We start from the raw sequence: 19122 nt of genomic DNA on the forward strand, positions 1-19122 counted from the left end.
ACTCTAGCACACGTTGCACACGGATCCCAAACGACAACGTAGCCCGGGGACGGCGGGAACGGCTGGCTGTCTCTGCCAATACTCACCATCTTCCGGTATTGTAGGATCAATCAAATTAAGATCCAGAAAATTCGTGCGTCCCCACGACCCCGCAGTCCGCTAGTTAGGCAAGCTGAGGATCAGATGGTTCAAATGGCTCTGAGCACTATGGGACTTAACATCTAAGGTCATCAGTCCCCTAGAACTTAGAACTACTTAAACCTACCTAACCTAAGGACATCACACACATGCATGCCCGAGGCAGGATTCGAACCTGCGACCGTAGCGGTCGCGCGGTTCCAGAATGTAGCGCCTAGAACCGCTCGGCCACCTGGTCGGCGGCAAGCTGAGGAAAATTAGTCAGATAGCGAATAATTAATGATTAATTATCAGATCTTTCGAAATTACAATTTATCAACTCGATGATGATGATGATGATTGGTTTGTGGGGCGCCCAACTGCACAGTTATCAGCGCCCGTACAAATTCCCACCCTTTGCTCAGTCCAATCTCGCCACTTTCATGAATGATCATGAAATGATGAGAACAACACAAACACCCAGTCACCTGGAGGCAGGTGAAAATCCCTGACCCTGCCGGGAATCGAACCCAGCACCCCATGCTCGGGAAGCGAGAACGCGACAGCGCGAGCACGAGCAGCGGACTGTCAACTCGAGGAGCATATCAAACAGAAGGTAATTTTCTCAGTAACCCGAGTCTGATGTCTTAGGTATCGATTTAATCTTCTTAGTGCACTCTCCGTTTGTCACTGGATTGGACCATCGACTGGTGATAAGCCTTGCGGCCAGTCCACCAAAAATCTGCACTCTGCAGTACACCGTAACGTCTTAGTTCTGTGTGCTTGGAGATAAAATTTCTTGTTGTAGATACGGGGGTGTCCAGAAAGTAATGCACTGCATTTTTTTTTCAGCCGAAAACAATACTACGAATGCGAAACGCTACGTACAGGGCTATTACACATGATTGAAGCGATTTCATAAATTCACTGTAGCTCCATTCATTGACATATGGTCACGACACACTAGAGATACGTAGAAAAACTCATAAAGTTTTGTTCGGCTGAAGCCGCACTTCAGGTTTCTGCCGGCAGAGCGCTCGAGAGCGCAGTGAGACAAAATGGCGACAGGAGCCGAGAACGCGTATGTCGTGCTTGAAATGCACCCACATCAGTCAGTCATAACAGTGCAACGACACTTCAGGACGAAGTTCAACAAAGATCCACCAACTGCTAACTCCATTCGGCGATGGTATGCGCAGTTTAAAGCTTCTGGATGCCTCTGTAAGGGGAAATCAACGGGTCGGCCTGCAGTGAGCGAAGAAACGGTTGAACGCGTGCGGGCAAGTTTCACGCGTAGCCCGCGGAAGTCGACGAATAAAGCAAGCAGGGAGCTAAACGTACCACAGCCGACGGTTTGGAAAATCTTACGGAAAAGGCTAAAGCAGAAGCCTTACCGTTTAAATTGCTACAAGCCCTGACACTCGATGACAAAGTCAAACGCTTTGAATTTTGGGCGCGGTTGCAACAGCTCATGGAAGAGGATGCGTTCAGTGCGAAACTTGTTTTTAGTGATGAAGCAACATTTTTTCTTAATGGTGAAGTGAACAGACACAATGTGCGAATCTGGGTGGTAGAGGATCCTCACGCATTCGTGCAGCAAATTCGCAATTCACCAAAAGTTAACGTGTTTTGTGCAATCTCACGGTTTAAAGTTTACGGCCCCTTTTTCTTCTGCGAAAAAAACGTTACAGGACGCGTGTATCTGGACATGCTGGAAAATTGGCTCATGCCACAACTGGAGACTGACAGCGCCGACTTCATCTTTCAACAGGATGGTGCTCCACCGCACTTCCATCATGATGTTCGGCATTTCTTAAACAGGAGATTGGAAAACCGATGGATCGGTCGTGGTGGAGATCATGATCAGCAATTCATGTCATGGCCTCCACGCTCTCCCGACTTAACCCCATGCGATTTCTTTCTGTGGGGTTATGTGAAAGATTCAGTGTTTAAACCTCCTCTACCAAGAAACGTGCCAGAACTGCGAGCTCGCATCAACGATGCTTTCGAACTCATTGATGGGGACATGCTGCTCCGAGTGTGGGAGGAACTTGATTATCGGCTTGATGTCTGCCGAATCACTAAAGGGGCACATATCGAACATTTGTGAATGCCTAAAAAAACTTTTTGAGTTTTTGTATGTGTGTGCAAAGCATTGTGAAAATATCTCAATTAATAAAGTTATTGTAGAGCTGTGAAATCGCTTCAATCATTTGTAATAACCCTGTATATGTTATTTGAAGTCTCCTGAGTGAGCGCGCCAAGTTTCCCTCACTTTCAACATATAGGGTAGTTGCAGACAATCTCTAAATGGCGTCTGTAGATGATGTTCGTTACAAGCAACATGCCGTCATTCAATTCTCACTGAAGAGAAAGGAACTGTGCGGAATATTCATAAACGCTTGTGCAAAGTCTATGGAGCATCAACTTATGTCGAGAGAATCACAGTTAGTCGCTGGCCATGGAGGGTGAGGTCATCAGAAGGCAGTTCGGCGGAGCTCCACGATTTGCAGCGGTCGGAGAGACCACCCACGGCTGTCACACCTGGCATGTTGCAACGAGCTGTTGTCATTAGCGAGGACCGAAGTATTACGACTCGGCAGTTGACGCTGCATCTGTCAAGCAGCAAAGGAAGTTCACACAGTGAAACACTGGCTCCGCCACGAGGACAAGGATTGGTACAGACAAGGCATGCACGCCCTTGTTTCGCGCGGGAGAAAGGCCGTAGAACGGGATGGAGATTAGTTGGAAAAAGAGGGTGTGCAGATAAAACACCATTCTTTTGTACGTGTAATTCTCAATAAATTCAATAACAAATTGTTCAAGAAAAAAATGTGGTGCATTACTTTCTAGGCAACCCCCGTATTTTGGGTAAGTCGGTATGGATTTTCCATCTTTTGACACCTAATATCGCTTGCCTCTATTTTGATCCCATTTTCCTGAATGCTGTCCGTGAAGTATTTAAATAGTGGAACTTGGTTAATTCTGCTGTATACCTCCATGAATTTCGGTGCATGTTTCTTCTGGTAACGTGTTGTGTCTCCTCAAAACATATGTGGACAGCGACATTTTCTGCAGTTTATTTCGAGATTGGGCTGATGAAATTGATGAGTTAAGATTGCTAAATTCTCTGCAAATGCAAGACATTCTATGTATAACTTGCCTCTGTCTAAAGTGACTGTCAGATCAATTTTGAAGATTAATTTCTGTTTGCGCCATTCTTGTACAACCTTCTCAAGGATACAGTTGAAAAGTAATAATGATAGCCAATCTGCTTGTTCTACTCCCGCTTTGATCTCGAAAGGATCTGAGATTTCCTGCTTAAACTAAACCTTGGAATTTGTGTCTGTCAGTGTCTGTTTTATAACTACAAGTGTTTTCAGATCTAGACCCGGTTATTTTAATACCTATTTGTAAGAATAATTTGCGGTCAGCTGAGACGTAGGCTTCTTCAAAATCAAAAAATGTACAGACTAAAATTTTGCTGCAAATTGGTGTCTTAGGTTTAGCCTTCGGTTTAAGATTTGCTCCTGACACGAACGGCCTGGTCTGAAAAAAATTGGAAAATTTGCGGTAAGATCCTGTGATTCCAAACTTCAGATGTCATCGGACCCTAAGCTTACACACAACTTAATATAAGTTAAACTAACTTACGCTGGGGACAACACGCACACCCATGCACTAGGGAAGACTTGAACCTCCGACGGGGGGAGCCGCGCGAACCGTGACAAGGCGTCCCAGAAGACGCGGCTACCCCGCGAGGCGGCCTGGTCTGAATCCAACGTGACTTCCTCGAATATACAAGAAAATAATTTTGTGTGCTACTGATATTAGTGGGGTGCCACTGTAGTTATTTACATCTGCCCTGTCTCCCTTCTCGTGTAACGAGTGAATTAACCCTTTTTTCTAATCTTCTGTAATTTATTCTGTTTGCCAATGTCTTTGGCGATTTCTCTTGTGGTAGTTGAGCTTGCTTACTTGAGGATTTCTGCTATGATTACGTCTTCCCCGGCGATTTATTGTTTTAGTCTTTTGATCAAGCAATTTCTTCTTCATCTGGCGGTGAAGGATTTGGATTAGGTCCTCATGTTCTTGTGGTAGGAATTTTGTGTAAGTTCCGGGAAATGAATAGTTCTTTGAAATATGTGGCAATATCCTTGCACTTTTTTTATTGTTTAGAGTCAACTGCCCATTCCTCTTGGACCAGAGAGTTTTTTGTTGATATCATACGATCTTATATTTAAGTTATTGTAGAAATATAGATCTTTCTGATTAATTTGGCTGACTTTCTTCTCGCTGCCTGGAATGATTTGTAGTTTTTCTCTCTCTCACTGCCATTCCGATTGCTTTTTGCATCCTCTCGAGACTGGATTTCAAGCTCACTTTCCTCATTCACCAAGGAAGCTTTTCCTTTCCTGAAGAAAGGGTTTGTTCTATTGGTCTGTTTCGATCAAATAGCTTTCGCTCTGTTTTCTCTCATTCTTCTGTGTTTGTTGTCTGGATCCTGCTAGAATCAAATTTGGGGATTTATGTCTTCATTTTTGTGCATCCATGAGCTTTTAAATGTAGTTTTATTCGTCTTATGTAGTGGTCTGCGTCTATATTTACACCTTTCCTGATTTGGAAATTCATAATTAAGCTATGCTTTAAATAAGAGAATAACATTTAGATTTAAATCATAGTGGTTTCAAAGTCTTTTGACAGAGTGGCTGTGTCATTGGCAAAAGCTACACAATCTGCCATGATTCCCACTGATTTAATTTATATTCTCGACGGACTATAGTCGTTTTCCATCAATTTCGTTCTCCAGGGCCTGACAGTTCTTTTCAAGGACAAAGTTGGGAAACGTCTGGGATAGTCCATCGCTTTGTATGACTCCTCTTTTGACCTCGAAGGAATTTGAGAGGCATCCTAGGAACTTTACCTTGGGAGTTTATACCGTCGGGGAGGTTCCAGTTAAAGCCAGCAGTTTAAGGTCAACCTCGAATTCATTAAGGATGTTGAACAGGACTTCGCAGTTTGTTGAATTGTAAGCTGTCCACAAAAACTTACATGTTCTGTTTGGATCTTAGAGTACGAAACCTGATTATGCAGTCGAGGCCATGGATCTGTTCGGCTGCTGAACGATCGTTCCTGAAGCCCCCTTGGTGTCCCCCTAGTTGATGTTCGACTTGGGCTTCTAAACGCTCCATCATGGCAAGTGAGAGAATTTCGTAGGTTACTAGTAGCAGGGGTATTCCACTGTAATTGTGACTTTTTCATGCTGCCTTTCTTGTGCAGTGGATTGCTTAGGGTTGTTTTCTGACTTCAGGTAGTGTTTCCCCAATGCAATATTTTTTATATGTATAATAGCTGTAGATTCTGCGTGGTATCTGTTCATTCACACATGCCAGAAAGAAGAGACCCACACATTCATATAAATTAATATCTCTTACAATGGATGTTTCGTGGAAATGAGTAGAAACTGTTAAAATAAACTTAGTCTGTCTCTCGTATTTGACGACATCTTTGTTAAACTGTGACCGTCTTAATTCTTTTCTGAAGCTGTCAGAGCAGGATCCTACCATCAGTTAAAGTTTGTAACTTCGCACCCTATGCAGCCCATACCTTAAGAAGAGGACGAGAATTTTATCCAGCGAGTGGACTACTGCCAGTTAATAAATTAGAGCTATCAGTTTCGCCGTAGATAACCTAACCGTAAGACTACCGCATTATAATTACTCCACAGTTATACTCACTCACATAGACGGCTTTGTAATAGCGAATTCTGAACACTGAATGCAAGGTGCTAATTTTTGCACAACTTCCAAATCTATAGATATCTATACATTCTTTTTCGAAGAGCACTTAGCTACAGGCAACTGCGTCATCTGCAAGAAAATGGTTCAAATGGCTCTGAGCACTGTGGGACTTAACTTCTCAGGTCATCAGTCCCATAGTATTTAGAACTACTTAAACCTAACTAACCTAAGGAGATCACACACATCCATGCCCGAGGCAGGATTCGAACCTGCGAACGTAGCGGTCGGGCGGTTTCAGACTATAGTGCCTAGAACGGCTCGGCCACCCAGCCGGCCATCTGCAAGAAAAACTGAGGTTAACATCAATTTAATCCATGTCATTATGTTACCAACAGCAACGATCTAACACATTTCCCTGCGACACACCTGAAGTTATTTATACCTTCTGTCGATGGCTCTCCAGCCCAGTGTTGGTTAGACCGTCAGTGAGTGAGCACCGAAAGTTCCAGCTGCTAACATTTTTTTCTTATTTTAATAACACTGTAGCGTACAGTACCGTCCATGTTATCGACCCTTGTATCGACTCTCGTATCGTTCAGGCCTTTGGTTGTTTTGGTTAGAACAGCTCAGTGTCGGTTAGACTGTCAGTGAGAGAGAGCACAGCGAGTTCCAGCTGCTAGTAAGGCGAGTACAGCGTTCGTTTATCACATATTTTTACGAGCTTCAAACACGAGCGACTTCAGTAATGGACAGGAACTGTGATTGCTGTGTACAGATGCGAGCTGAGTTTTTGACCCTTCGCTCACATCTCCTGGCAGTGCTGGCTTCTGTCACACAGCTTGAGGCTGCTGCCAAAGAGTATCACTGTGAGGAGTGGGGCGCGGGAATCCAAGGGACGTTGAGTTTCAAAAAAAAAAAAAAAAAAAATGGTTCAAATGGCTTTGAGCACTATGGGACTTAACTTCTGAGGTCATCAGTCCCCTAGAACTTAGAACTACTTAAACCTAACTAACCTAAAGACATCACACACATCCATGCCCGAGGCAGAATTCGAACCTGCGACTGTAGCGGTCGCGCGGCTCCAGACTGAAGCGTCTAGAACCGCTCGGCCACACCGGCCGGCGGACGTTGAGCACGTCCCACGTGTCCCCCGATCAGTTCACTGCTGTGGCCGCCCTGGGTTCTGCCTGCACTGAGGCTGACCTCTCAACCATGGTCGAGTGGGATATCATTCCAAAGTCTGGCAGGCAGCAAAAGACTTTCCGAGGGGCTGATCGTAGGGCCTCCCCAGTTCGTTTGACGAACAGGTTTCGAGCGTTATCTGTGGCTGATGAAGTCTTTAAGCCGGATACAGTTGTCCACCCTGTTCCAGAGGAAGCTTCTCGGACCGCAAGGTCTGGGCCTTCACAGAGAGTGGGTTTGCTGGTAGTTGGGAGCTCCAACGTTAGGTGTGTAATGGGGCCCCTTAGGAACATGGCTGCCAAGGAAGGCAAGGAAGCCATTGTACACTCTGAGCGCATACCGGGCGGAGTCATTCAGGATGTGGAAAGGGTGCTTCCGGATGCCATGAAGAGTACAGGCTGCAGCCAACTGCAGGTGGTGGCCCATGTCAGTACCAATGACGTGTGTTGCTTTAGATCGGAAGAGATTCTTCTCCTTTCGGGCGGCTAGCGTAAATCGTAAAGACTGCCAGTCTTGCTTGCGAGATTAAGGCGGAGCTCACCATCTGCAGCATAGTCGACAGAACCGACTGTGGTCCTATGGTGCAGAGTCGAGTGGAGGGCCTCAATCAGAGGCTCAGGCGGTTCTGTGACCGTGTAGGCTGCAGATTCCTTGACTAGCGCCATCGGGTGGGGACTTTCTGGGTTCCGCCTAATAGGTCTGGAGTCCACTACACACAGAAGGCGGCTACACGGTAGCGGGGGCTGTGTGGAAGGGACTGGGCGAATTTTTAGGTCAGAGGGTCTCAGGAAACCACAGAAAGGGCGACTGTCTAAAAGAGGTACAGGAAAACACGGTAAGGTAGTTGCAGAAACGATCGGTATTGTAGTTGTAAATTGTCGTAGCTGTGTTGGGAAAGAACCAGAGTTCCATGCCGTAATAGAAAGCACTGAAGCTCAAATAGTTAAAGGTATGGAAAGCTGGCTACAGCCGGAAATAAGTTCACCCGAATTTTTTTCAAACGACCTAACACTGCTCAGGAAAGATAGATTAAATACAGTTGGTGGTGGAGTACTTATTGCTGTCAGAAGTAATTTATCTTGTAGTGAAATTGAAGTCGATAGTTCTTGCGAAATAGTGTGGGCAGAGGTTATACTTGACAATCGCACTAAACTATTAATTGGATCGTTTTACCGACCCTCGACTCAGAAGATATAGCTGCTGAACAGTTCAAAGAAAACCTGAGTCTCATTTCAAATAGGTACCCCACTCATACAATTACGAGGGTTGTCTAGAAAGTAAGTTCCGATAGGTCGCGAAATGGAAGTCACTGGGAAAATCCGATAAAGCTTCGTTCAGATGTATTGGGCAGTGTCTCTAGTATTCCAGTCGATCGCGTCGCGTCTCTCGTTTCAGTTTTGAGTGAACAGTGAACACGTAAAGATGCGTAGGGAAAAGCGTCTCCCGCCAAGTACGAGGGCCTGGTTAGAGATATCGCCTGTGTTATGCAGCCCACATAACACAACTGTCGAGCAGTTCCTTCTTCATGCCAATTCTCGGCCACACACTGCAGGGGCAATGAAGACGCTTCTGCAGCGTTTCCGATAAGAAGTGTTTGATCACCCACAATACTGTCCGTATTTGGCTCCCCTTGAGTCTCATCTCTGCTCACAAGAACCGCTGCCTATGAAGTTAAAATTTTTCCACCAGACAACGAGCAGCAGACCAGTGCAGATAACTGGCCGAAAGCACAGGCGACTGCTTTCTATGACGAGGATATCCGAAAGTTGATGCAGCACTACGACAAAACTCGAAGTTGGAGCGGCGACTATGTAGAGAAGTAGGTGGAAGGTGTACCTAACTGCTGCAAATAAAACGTGTCTGGTTTCCACTGTGGTTTCCATTTCGCGACCGATTGGGAATTACTTTCTGGGCAACCCTCGTATAATCGGTGGTGACTTCAATCTACCTTCGATATGTTGGAAAAATTACACGTTTAAAGCTGGCGCAGGCATAAAACGTCATCCGAAATTGTACTGAAAACTTTCTCAGAAAATTATTTTTAACAGCTAGTTAATGGGCCTACTCGAAGCGTAAATGGTTGCGAAAGCATACTTGACCTCTTAGCAACAAATAATCCTGGACTACTAGGAAGTATCAAGACGAGTACAGGGATTAGCGACCACAGGACAGTTGCCGCTAGGCTGAATACCATAACTCCTACAACCATAAAAAAGAAACGCAAAGTATATCCGTTTTAAAAAGCTGATAAAAGTCCTCTTAAATCCTTTTTAAGAAACAGTAAGCACTCCTTCCGATCTAATCATGTACGAGTAGAAAAGTTGTGGAATGATTTCAGAGAGGTAGTATCGACAATAATTGAGAGACATATACCACAAAAATTAATAACTTACGGTACTGATCCACCATGATACTCAAAACGGGTCAGATTGCTGCTGCAGAAGCAGCGAAAAAAGCATGCCAAATTTAAAAGAACGCAAAATCCTCAAGATTGGCAAAGCTTTGCAGATGTTCGAAATATAGCACGTACTTCAATGCGAGATACTTTTAATCCACAATGAAACTCTGTCTCGGAATCTGGCAGGAAACCAAAGAGATTCTGGCCGTACGTAAAGGACACCAATGGCAATACGAAGTCAATGCCTTCACTGAACAATGACAACGACGAAGTCACTGATGACAGTGCCACTAAAGCAGACTTTTTAAACAAGGTTTTCCAAAACTCCTTCACCAAAGAGGACGAAGTAAGTATTCCTGAATCCCAGTCAAGAACAACTGTCAAGACGAGAGACATAGAAGTAGATATCCTTGGTGTAGCAAAGCAGCTTCAGTCACTTAATAAAGGCAAGGCCTCCGGTCCAGATTCTATACCAGTAAAGTACCTTTCAGAGTGTGCTGATGTAATAGCTCTATATCTAGCAATTATATACAACCGCTCGCTAACAGGAAGTTCCGTATCACAGATCCATATCACCAGCGTCGATTTGCAGTAGGTTTTTGGAACGTATACTCTGCATTCGAACATTATGACTTACCACGAAGAAAACGATTTATTGAACCTGTATATTGAGAAAACAGTAAGGGGAACGAACGAAAAAATAGGAGTAGGAATTAAAATCCACGGAGAGGAAATAAAGACTTTGAGGTTTGCCGATGACATTGTAATCCTGTCACAGACAGCAAAGGACATGGAAGAGGTATTGAACGGAATGGACAGTGTCTCGAAAGGAGGATATAAGATGAACATCAACAAAAGCAAAACAAGCATCACGGAATGTAGTCGAATTAAAGCCTGTGATGCTGAGGGAATTCGATTAGGAAATAAGGCACTTAAAGTAGTAGATGGGGTTTGCAATTTGGGGAGCAAAAAACTGACGATGGTCGAAGTAGAAAGGATATAAAATGTAGACTGTCAATGGCAAGGAAAGCGTGTCTGAAGAAGAGAGTATAGGTCTAAGTGTTAGGAAGTCTTTTCTGAAAGTATTTGTATGGAGTGAGCCATGTATGTATGTGAAACATCGACGATGCGAGTAAATAGTTTAGACAAGAAGAGAATAGAATCTTTCGAAATGTGGTGCTACAGAAGAATGCTGAAGATTAGATGGACAGATCATGTAACTAATGAGGGGGTACTAAATAGAATTAGGTAGAAGAGGAATGTGTGGCACAACCTGACTAGAAGAAGGGATCGGTAGGTAGACCACGTTCTGAGACATCAAGGGGTCACCAGTTTAGTATTGGAGGGCAGCGTGCAGGGTAAAAATTGCAGAGGGAGACCAAGAGATGAATACACTAAGCAGATTCAGAAGGATGTAGGTTGCAGTAGGTACCTGAGATGAAGAAGCTTGCACAGGACAGGGTAGCATGGACAGCTGCATCAAATCAGTCTCTGGACTGAAGACCACAACAACAACAGTCAGCACGGATTCAGAAAATATCGTTCTTGTGAAACACAACTAGCTCTTTATACTCACGAAGTAATGAATGCTACCGACAGGGGATGTGAAACTGATTCCATATTTTTAGATTTCCAGACCGCTTTCGACACCGTTCCTCACAAGAGTCTTCTAACCAAACTGCGTCAGATGACCAAAACAAATCGAAAAGTGATTTAGATAAGATATCTGCACGGTGTCGAGAAACACTGCACCCAAGTGATTGCTTTGTTCCATGACTTCCAGGATGCCACGTGAGGAACGCGCGAGAAGCACTTCGTATGTATTATGTTTACAAAATACATGTTAGATGTCCTGGAGGAGATTATTATCTTGAAGCTATCTCATTCTGTTTGAGCTCAGCGTAAGTTTCAAATTTCTACAGAAGATGGGTATCAGTAACATTCAACGGTGGCTTTGTGGATTATTTATGCTACTCTTCTTGTAGACATGTGTGACATGTGCTTTCTTCGAACCACTGAGAACAGTTTTTGATTGCGGTGTCCACTGTATATTATAGTTAAGAGAAGGGCTGACGTAGCCGTAAATTCTGTGCAGAATTTGACAGATATTCCGTAAGGCCTGTGAGTTTGTCCAACTTTAGTAATTTCAGTTGTTCCTTTATCACTCATCTCTAATTCTCAATGTGAGAATTACAGTAGTCCAGTGCCCATGAACCCCTCATTGCTTAAAGAATATGCAAAAATAGAGTTCAGAATTTCTAATTTTCCCACGTCAACCTTAGAATGAAGTCCTGAGTCATCCACGGAAATCTGGGTCAGCTAGCAACCCTAACATAAGAACAGAATTTCTGTGGATTATGTTAGAGTTTTTTCGATAAAGTTCTGCTACGTTAGTCTTTAAAGGCTTCAGGCATGGCGTGTAGCCTTATCCACGAATCAAAAGCGAATTCCATGCCGAGCTAATGCTTTCGATCACAGTATGTAACCCACTTTGTCTCTTCCTCATCTGCATCACGTTTAAAATGAAAATACCTTATTCATTTTCTCTGCCTTAAATTTACCTGAAAATGACCCTGGTGTAGATTGATTTCTCTGCTTTTGTCTGAAGACATCAACAGTCGTCATTATCTTATTTATTGCAGTCTGCCAGTTGTCCATTATCAGGAAGAAACAACTAACACCATTACTTTATATGAAGACGGTATCTGTTCTTTCGGACATGTCCAAAAGAATAGACACCATCTTGATATAGTTAAGGCTAACCTGCCATTGACCTTCTTCTGTACTGGATGCACACGCAATGCCAGAACTCTTACGGGACTCGGTCAGATTTTCTGCAGTGAGTAATCAGTGTAATAGGCAGGGGCACTATGAATGTAGTGTGTGTACATTAAGCTGGGAATGTGGGTCTCACGGGGAGCGTGCAAGGGATGAATCCTGGAGTCGCACTATCCTCTGTGCCCTCGGTGGCTCAGATGGATAGAGCACCTGCCATGTAAACAGGAGATCCCGGGTTCGAGTGCCGGTCGGGGCACACATTTTCAACTGTCCGCGTTGATGTATATCAACGCCTGTCGACAGCTTAGGGTCTTGATCTAATTATCATTTCACCATTATTTTAGTCTGTAACAGATCACCATTCAATTGCACCCAATTTAAAATTCGTAGACATGTTTAATTTGCGATTTTAAAACTTAAATGTTAGTTTGTAACTGTAATTTGCCCCGGATTGTAGCTTGTTTCTACCCGGAGAAGACATAGTAAATCTGTCACCAAACCCGTCGTTGGTAAGGACGTCTCAGTGTTTTACTAGGCATGGTCTACTGGAGGCAGTACGCTCTTGCCATTCTCTGAACTTCGAACAGACTGACTCAGACATTTGTAGTGGATCTATAGTCAAACGTGCACTTCGAAAAACCGAGCAACTCGTCATTTTTCGCATTTGCAAACTTTTCCAGATGTGAAAGAAGTGATGACAGAGAAAAGGGAACTGAATAAATAATGCACACTGATCGCACAAGACATTACCGATGCACAGAAACAGCTAGAATTATTACAAGAACAGGCAGCTAAAATAGGATTACAAATTTCATTTGAAAAAACGAAGTTTATGACTGATGCACCTTCTGATCTCGAAATTGGTAATAACTACATCTCCCGAGCAAAAGAATTTAAATATTTAGGTGAATGGATTGCAGGAAATTGTAATGAAAAGAAATCTGTCAGATCAAGAGTCCAGAAAATGGAGACGGCGTTTCAGTTAGCAAAAAACATTTACAACAAAAAGAGTCTCTCGTGGAACTGCAAAATACGACACTATACAACAGTAATTAAACCCGAAGCTCTCTACGCATCTGAGACACTAAACCTTCAACACAGAACACTAAAAGAGGAATTAGAAGTGAAAGAACGTAAGATAATGAGAAAAATCCTAGGACCAAGAACTAAAGATGGGGTACATCATCCAAAATCCAATGCAGAAATATATAAAAATATCTCCAAAATAACAGACACAATGCGCATGAGAAGAATCCAATTCATGGGGCACTTAGAAAGAATGGACTCAAACAGGTTAACGCACAAAAGCCATACATTTTTAAAGAACAAAACTACAAGACCGAACTGGTACAAACAGACGGAAAAAGACCTGAGAGAATTAGGGTCTCCAAATCTACATGATAGAAATGAAATCAGAAAAATCACAAACACACGGGGTTTTGAGGAAGAAGAGAGAAAAACTAACCGACATACATGGTCTACGCAACGAAAGCTAGCCCATTCGGTATTCATGAAGGAATACTGGGCGAAAAGGAAAGCCAACAAATGTTGATTACGCGTGGTCCTAAGCGATCCATCCGCGAAGAAGAAGAAGAAGAAGACACAAAAAATTGAGGAAAAATTAGTAATGTTCTGTCTCACTAGAAAACTTGCATCGTCGTACTGCCACATAGGCCTGTATGATTAACCCTTCGAGTACCAGTGGTTTTTGTTTGAAATCACCATTTTTTTTTTAAGTAGCAGCGCCTTTAGCATGAAACCTCCGATTCAGTGGCAAGACAGATACATTTAGTCATCTAGTGGTACACTGAGGTAATTCTACGAATTTAGAGTATTGTAATCTTCGTGATGTTGAATGTTGAGTACCACTACCGATGCTAATATTAATGGTTAATGAAAACCAACTTAGCTGTATTATTACACATTTAAGGTGTCACGGCCTGTTTCATCTGTTGAACATCTTCAGGTCGTCGAGTTGTGCTGAAGTCATGACACAAATGGCGTTGTATGCAAATGTTAAAGAACAAGTCCAGAAACGCTGATCATAAACATTCTGGCGAGCATTGTGGCCGCGCGGTTTCAGGCGTCATGTCATGGATTGCGCGGCCCCTCCCACCGGAGGTTCGAGTCCTCCCTCGGACATGTGTGTGTGTGTGTGTGTGTGTGTGTGTGTGTGTGTGTGTGTGTGTGTGTGTTGTTCTTAGCATAAGTTACTTTGAGTTAGTTTCAGTAGTGTGTACGTCTAGGAACCGATGACCGCAGCAGTCTGGTCTCTTAGGAGTTCACAAATATTTGAACATACACACACGGTCGACCACCTGTGTACTGTGCGCAGCAGGCGGTGTATTTAGAGTTATTGTAAAGTAAATTTGAGTTTGTACTTCTGCTTCTACGAGTGGTTTCGAAATGAAGCGACTGGGGCCGTATTTAGTTTTGATACAAAATTTTGTTAAATTTTAGTACCATCTTTGCTTATTATTTACGACTGTAATTTGTTTGAGTCATTATGAGTTCGTGGACGTTTATAGATGTGGGACTGTGTAAAGAAAAATGCGAATTTACTTTGAAATATAGCATGTGAAATGATGGGTTGTTCATAACTGTATGTCCTAGTGATTCCAAAGTGAAACCATCTCCTTTAAGCAATTGACTGTTTACTTTTTGCCAATTTCTTCTTGTATTCGTTGCTTACTATGATAACAAGGGTAAATTCTGTGAAAGAAATTTAAGTTACGTTCCTAAGTGACATCTTCTCCTTGAAACAATTGAGGGTTTACTCTTTTTGCTAATTTACTCTCGTTTCATGCTTACTATGATAATGAAGGTTACTTTCTTGAAAAATTTTAAAATTATATTTGTTTTCTTGTTATTGGGACTCAAAGAGTGAAGGACTTAATACGCGCTACCCACATTTTTTTCCTGACATCTCGTTAACATGCCAAGAGTCGTTCAGGTAATATTATCAGTTTCATAAAGGAGGTTGTATGGGCCAATCGACATCAACCTGAGTCAGTTACGCTTTGGTAACCGTGAGATAAACTTCCTTCAGCTCATCGCCGATTCACACGTTAAATAGGATAAGGCAAAGCACAACATTTTTCTGAATAGCGACCATTATTTTTTGTCTTTGGGAACGGTGAAATCCCTCAGAATGACTGTATCTGACAGATTTACCCATTTTATAATACCAAGATGGTGGAAAACTCATTCGCAAGGGGACCGTGATTAAGTTTAACGGCCCCTACCGACGGAAGTTCGAGTCCTCACTCGGGCATGTGTGTGTGTGTGCTGTTCTTATCATAAGTTAGTTTAAGTAGTGTGTAAGCCTAGGGACCGATGACCTCAGCAGTTTGTTCCCTTAAGAATTCACACACACTTGAACATTATGTCTGATGTAATGAGATAGTGCTTGACGCATTTTGCTGTCTCATCACGAGAGATTTTATAATAAGAATTAATCTTAACAGCCGGCCGAAGTGGCCGTGCGGTTAAAGGCGCTGCAGTCTGGAACCGCAAGACCACTACGGTCGCAGGTTCGAATCCTGCCTCGGGCATGGATGTTTGTGATGTCCTTAGGTTAGTTAGGTTTACCTAGTTCTAAGTTCTAGGGGACTAATGACCTCAGCAGTTGAGTCCCATAGTGCTCAGAGCCATTTGAACCATTTAATCTTAAAAGTGAATGATGTTGAAGGTTTCCTGAGCACTGATCCATGAAATTACCATCAAGGGGCTGAACCACATAATGAACTTGAGCGAAATACGTGTCGTATGAGGTAATCGTAGAAGACTTCACGTGTGGGAGGGGGTGGGTTACAGAAGAAGAAGCTAGTGTAGGTCACTTCTTCGACAGTAAAGATTTCCTTCTACGTGATGTCTTTGTCGACGATGAGGAAATGGACAAAGAGAGGAACAGTGATAGAAACAACCCAATAAAAGTATCCGATTCATTCGGTTGTTGGCAAACAATCGACGCATTCGGCTGTACTTTTGCATGTTAGTTCACATTTTAGGTTCATTCCAGTTTCTCTTTAACTGAGTCAACCAAAATATTGCTTCCACCTATGTATATATCGCTAAATGAACCCGAATGGAGAAACTGGAGGGAATCGAGCTTACTTGGAAACTTCGTCAATAACCTATTATTGAACTACGCAGTGCAACAAATGGTTCAAATGGCTCTAAGCACTTCGGGACTTGACATCTGAGGTCATCATCCCCTAGACGTAGAACTACTTAAACCTACCTGTTGTTGTTGTTGTTGTTGTTGCTGTGGTCGTCAGTCCTGAGACAGGTCTGATGCAGCTCTCCATACTACTCTATCCTGTGCAAGCTTCTTCACCTCCCAGTACTTACTGCAACCTACATCTTTCTGAATCTGCTTAGTGTATTCATCTCTTGGTCTCCCTCTACCATTGTTACCCTCCACACTGCCCTCCAATGCTAGATTTGTGATCCCCTGATGCCTCAGAACATGTCCTACCAACCGATCCCTTCTTCTAGTCAAGTTGTGCCACAAACTCCTCTTCTCCCCAATTCTATTCAATATCTCATCATTAGTTATGTGATCTACCCATCTAATCTCGAGCATTTTTCTGTAGCACCACATTTCGAAAGCTTCTATTCTCTTCTTGTCTAAACTATTTATCGTCCATGTTTCACTTCCATACATGGCTACACTCCACACAAATACTTTCAGAAACGACTTCCTGACGCTTAAATCAATACTCGATGTTAAGAAATTTCTCTTCTTCAGAAACGGTTTCCTTGCCATTGGCAGTCTACATTTTATATCATCTCTACTTTGACCATCATCAGTTATTTTGCTCCCCAAATAGCAAAACTCCTTTACTACTTTAAGCGTCTCATTTACTCATGTAATTCCCTCAGCATCACCCGATTTAATTCGACTATATTCCATTATCCTCGTTTTGCTTTTGTTGATGTTCATCTTATATCCTCCTTTCGGAACACGGACCGTTCTATTCAGCTGCTCTTCCAGGTGCTTTGCTGTGTCTGACAGAATTACAATGTCATCGGCGAATCTCAATTGATTTTAATTCCTACTCTGAATTTTTCTTTTGTTTCCTTTACTGCTTGCTCAACATACAGACTGAATAACATCGGGGAGAGGCTACAACCCTGTCTCACTCCCTTCCCAACCACTGCTTCCCTTTCATGTCCCTCGACTCTTATAACTGCCATCTAATTTCTGTACAAATTGTAAATAGCCTTTCGCATCCTGTATTTTACCCCTTCCACCTTCAGAATTTGAAAAGGAGTATTCCAGTCAACATTGTCAAAAGCTTTCTCTAAGTCTACAAATGCTAGAAACGTAGGTTTACCTTTCCTTAGTATTTCTTCTAAGATAAGTCGTAGAGTCAGTATTGCCTCACGTGTTCCAACATTTCTATGGAATCCAAACTGATCTTCCCCGAGGTCGGCTTCTACCAGTTTTTCCATTCGTCTGTAAAGAATTCGCGTTAGTATTTTGTAGCTGTGACTTATTAAACTGATAGTTCGGTAATTTTCATATCTGTCAACACCTGCTTTCTTTGGGATTTGAATTATTATATTCTCCTTGAAGTTTGAGAGAATTTCGCCTGTCTCATACATCTTGCTTACCAGATGGTAGAGTTTTGTCAGGACTGGCTCTTCCAAGACTATCAGTAGTTCTAATGGAATGTTGTCTACTCCCGGGGCCTTGTTTTGACTTAGCTCTTTCAGTGCTCTGCCAAACTCTTCACGCAGTATCATATCTCCCATTTCATCTTCATCTACCTCCTCTTCCATTTCCATAAGATTGTCCTCAAGAACATCGCCCTTGTATAGACCCTCTACGTACTCGTTCCACCTTTCTGCTTTCCCTTCTTTGCTTAGAACTGGGTTTCCATTTGAGGTCTTGATATTCATGCAAGTGGTTCTCTTTTCTCCAAAGGTCTCTTTAATTTCCCTGTAGGCAGCATCTATCTTATCCCTCGTGAGATAAGCTCCTACATCCTTACATTTGTCCTCTAGCCATCCCTGCTTAGCCATTTTGCACTTCCTGTCGATCTCACTTTTCAGACGTTTGTATTCCTGTTTGCCTGCTTCACTTACTGCATTTTTATATTTTCTTCTTTCATCAATTAAATTGAGTATCTCTTCTGTCACCCAAGGATTTCTACTAGCCCTCGTCTTTTTACCTACTTGATCCTCTGCTGCCTTCACTACTTCATCCCTCAAAGCTACCCATTCTTCTCCTACTGTATTTCTTGCCCCCATTGCTGGCAATTGTTCCCTTATGCTCTCCCTGAAATTCTGTACAACCTCTGGTTCTTTTAGTTTATCCAGGTCCCATCTCCTTAAATTCTACCTTTTTGCAGTTTCTTCAGTTTTAATCTACAGTTCATAACCAATAGATTGTGGTCACAGACCACATCTGACCCTGGCAATGTCTTACAATTTAAAATCTGGTTCCTAAATCTCTGTCTTACTATTATATAATCTATCTGAAACCTTTTAGTATCTCCAGTGTTCTTTGATGTATACAACCGTCTTTCATAATTCTTGAACAAAGAGTTAGCTATGGTTAAGTTTTTCTCTGTGCAAAATTCTACCAGGCGGCTTCCTCTTTCATTTCTTAGCCCCAATCCATATTCACCTACTACGTTTCCTTCTCTTCCTTTTCCTACTGTCGAATTCCAGTCACCCATGACTACTAAATTTTCGTCTCCCTTCACTACCTGAATAATTTCTTTTATCTCATCATAACATTTCATCAATTTCTTCATCATCTGCAGAGCTAGTTGGCATATAAACTGGTACTACGGTAGTAGGTTTGGGCTTCGTGTCTATCTTGGTCACAATTATTGCGTTCACTATGCTGTTTGTAGTAGCTTACCCGTACTCCTATTTTTTATTCATTAT

This window comes from Schistocerca serialis, chromosome 2 (assembly GCF_023864345.2).
Source record: "Schistocerca serialis cubense isolate TAMUIC-IGC-003099 chromosome 2, iqSchSeri2.2, whole genome shotgun sequence".
Classification (NCBI taxonomy): domain Eukaryota; kingdom Metazoa; phylum Arthropoda; class Insecta; order Orthoptera; family Acrididae; genus Schistocerca; species Schistocerca serialis.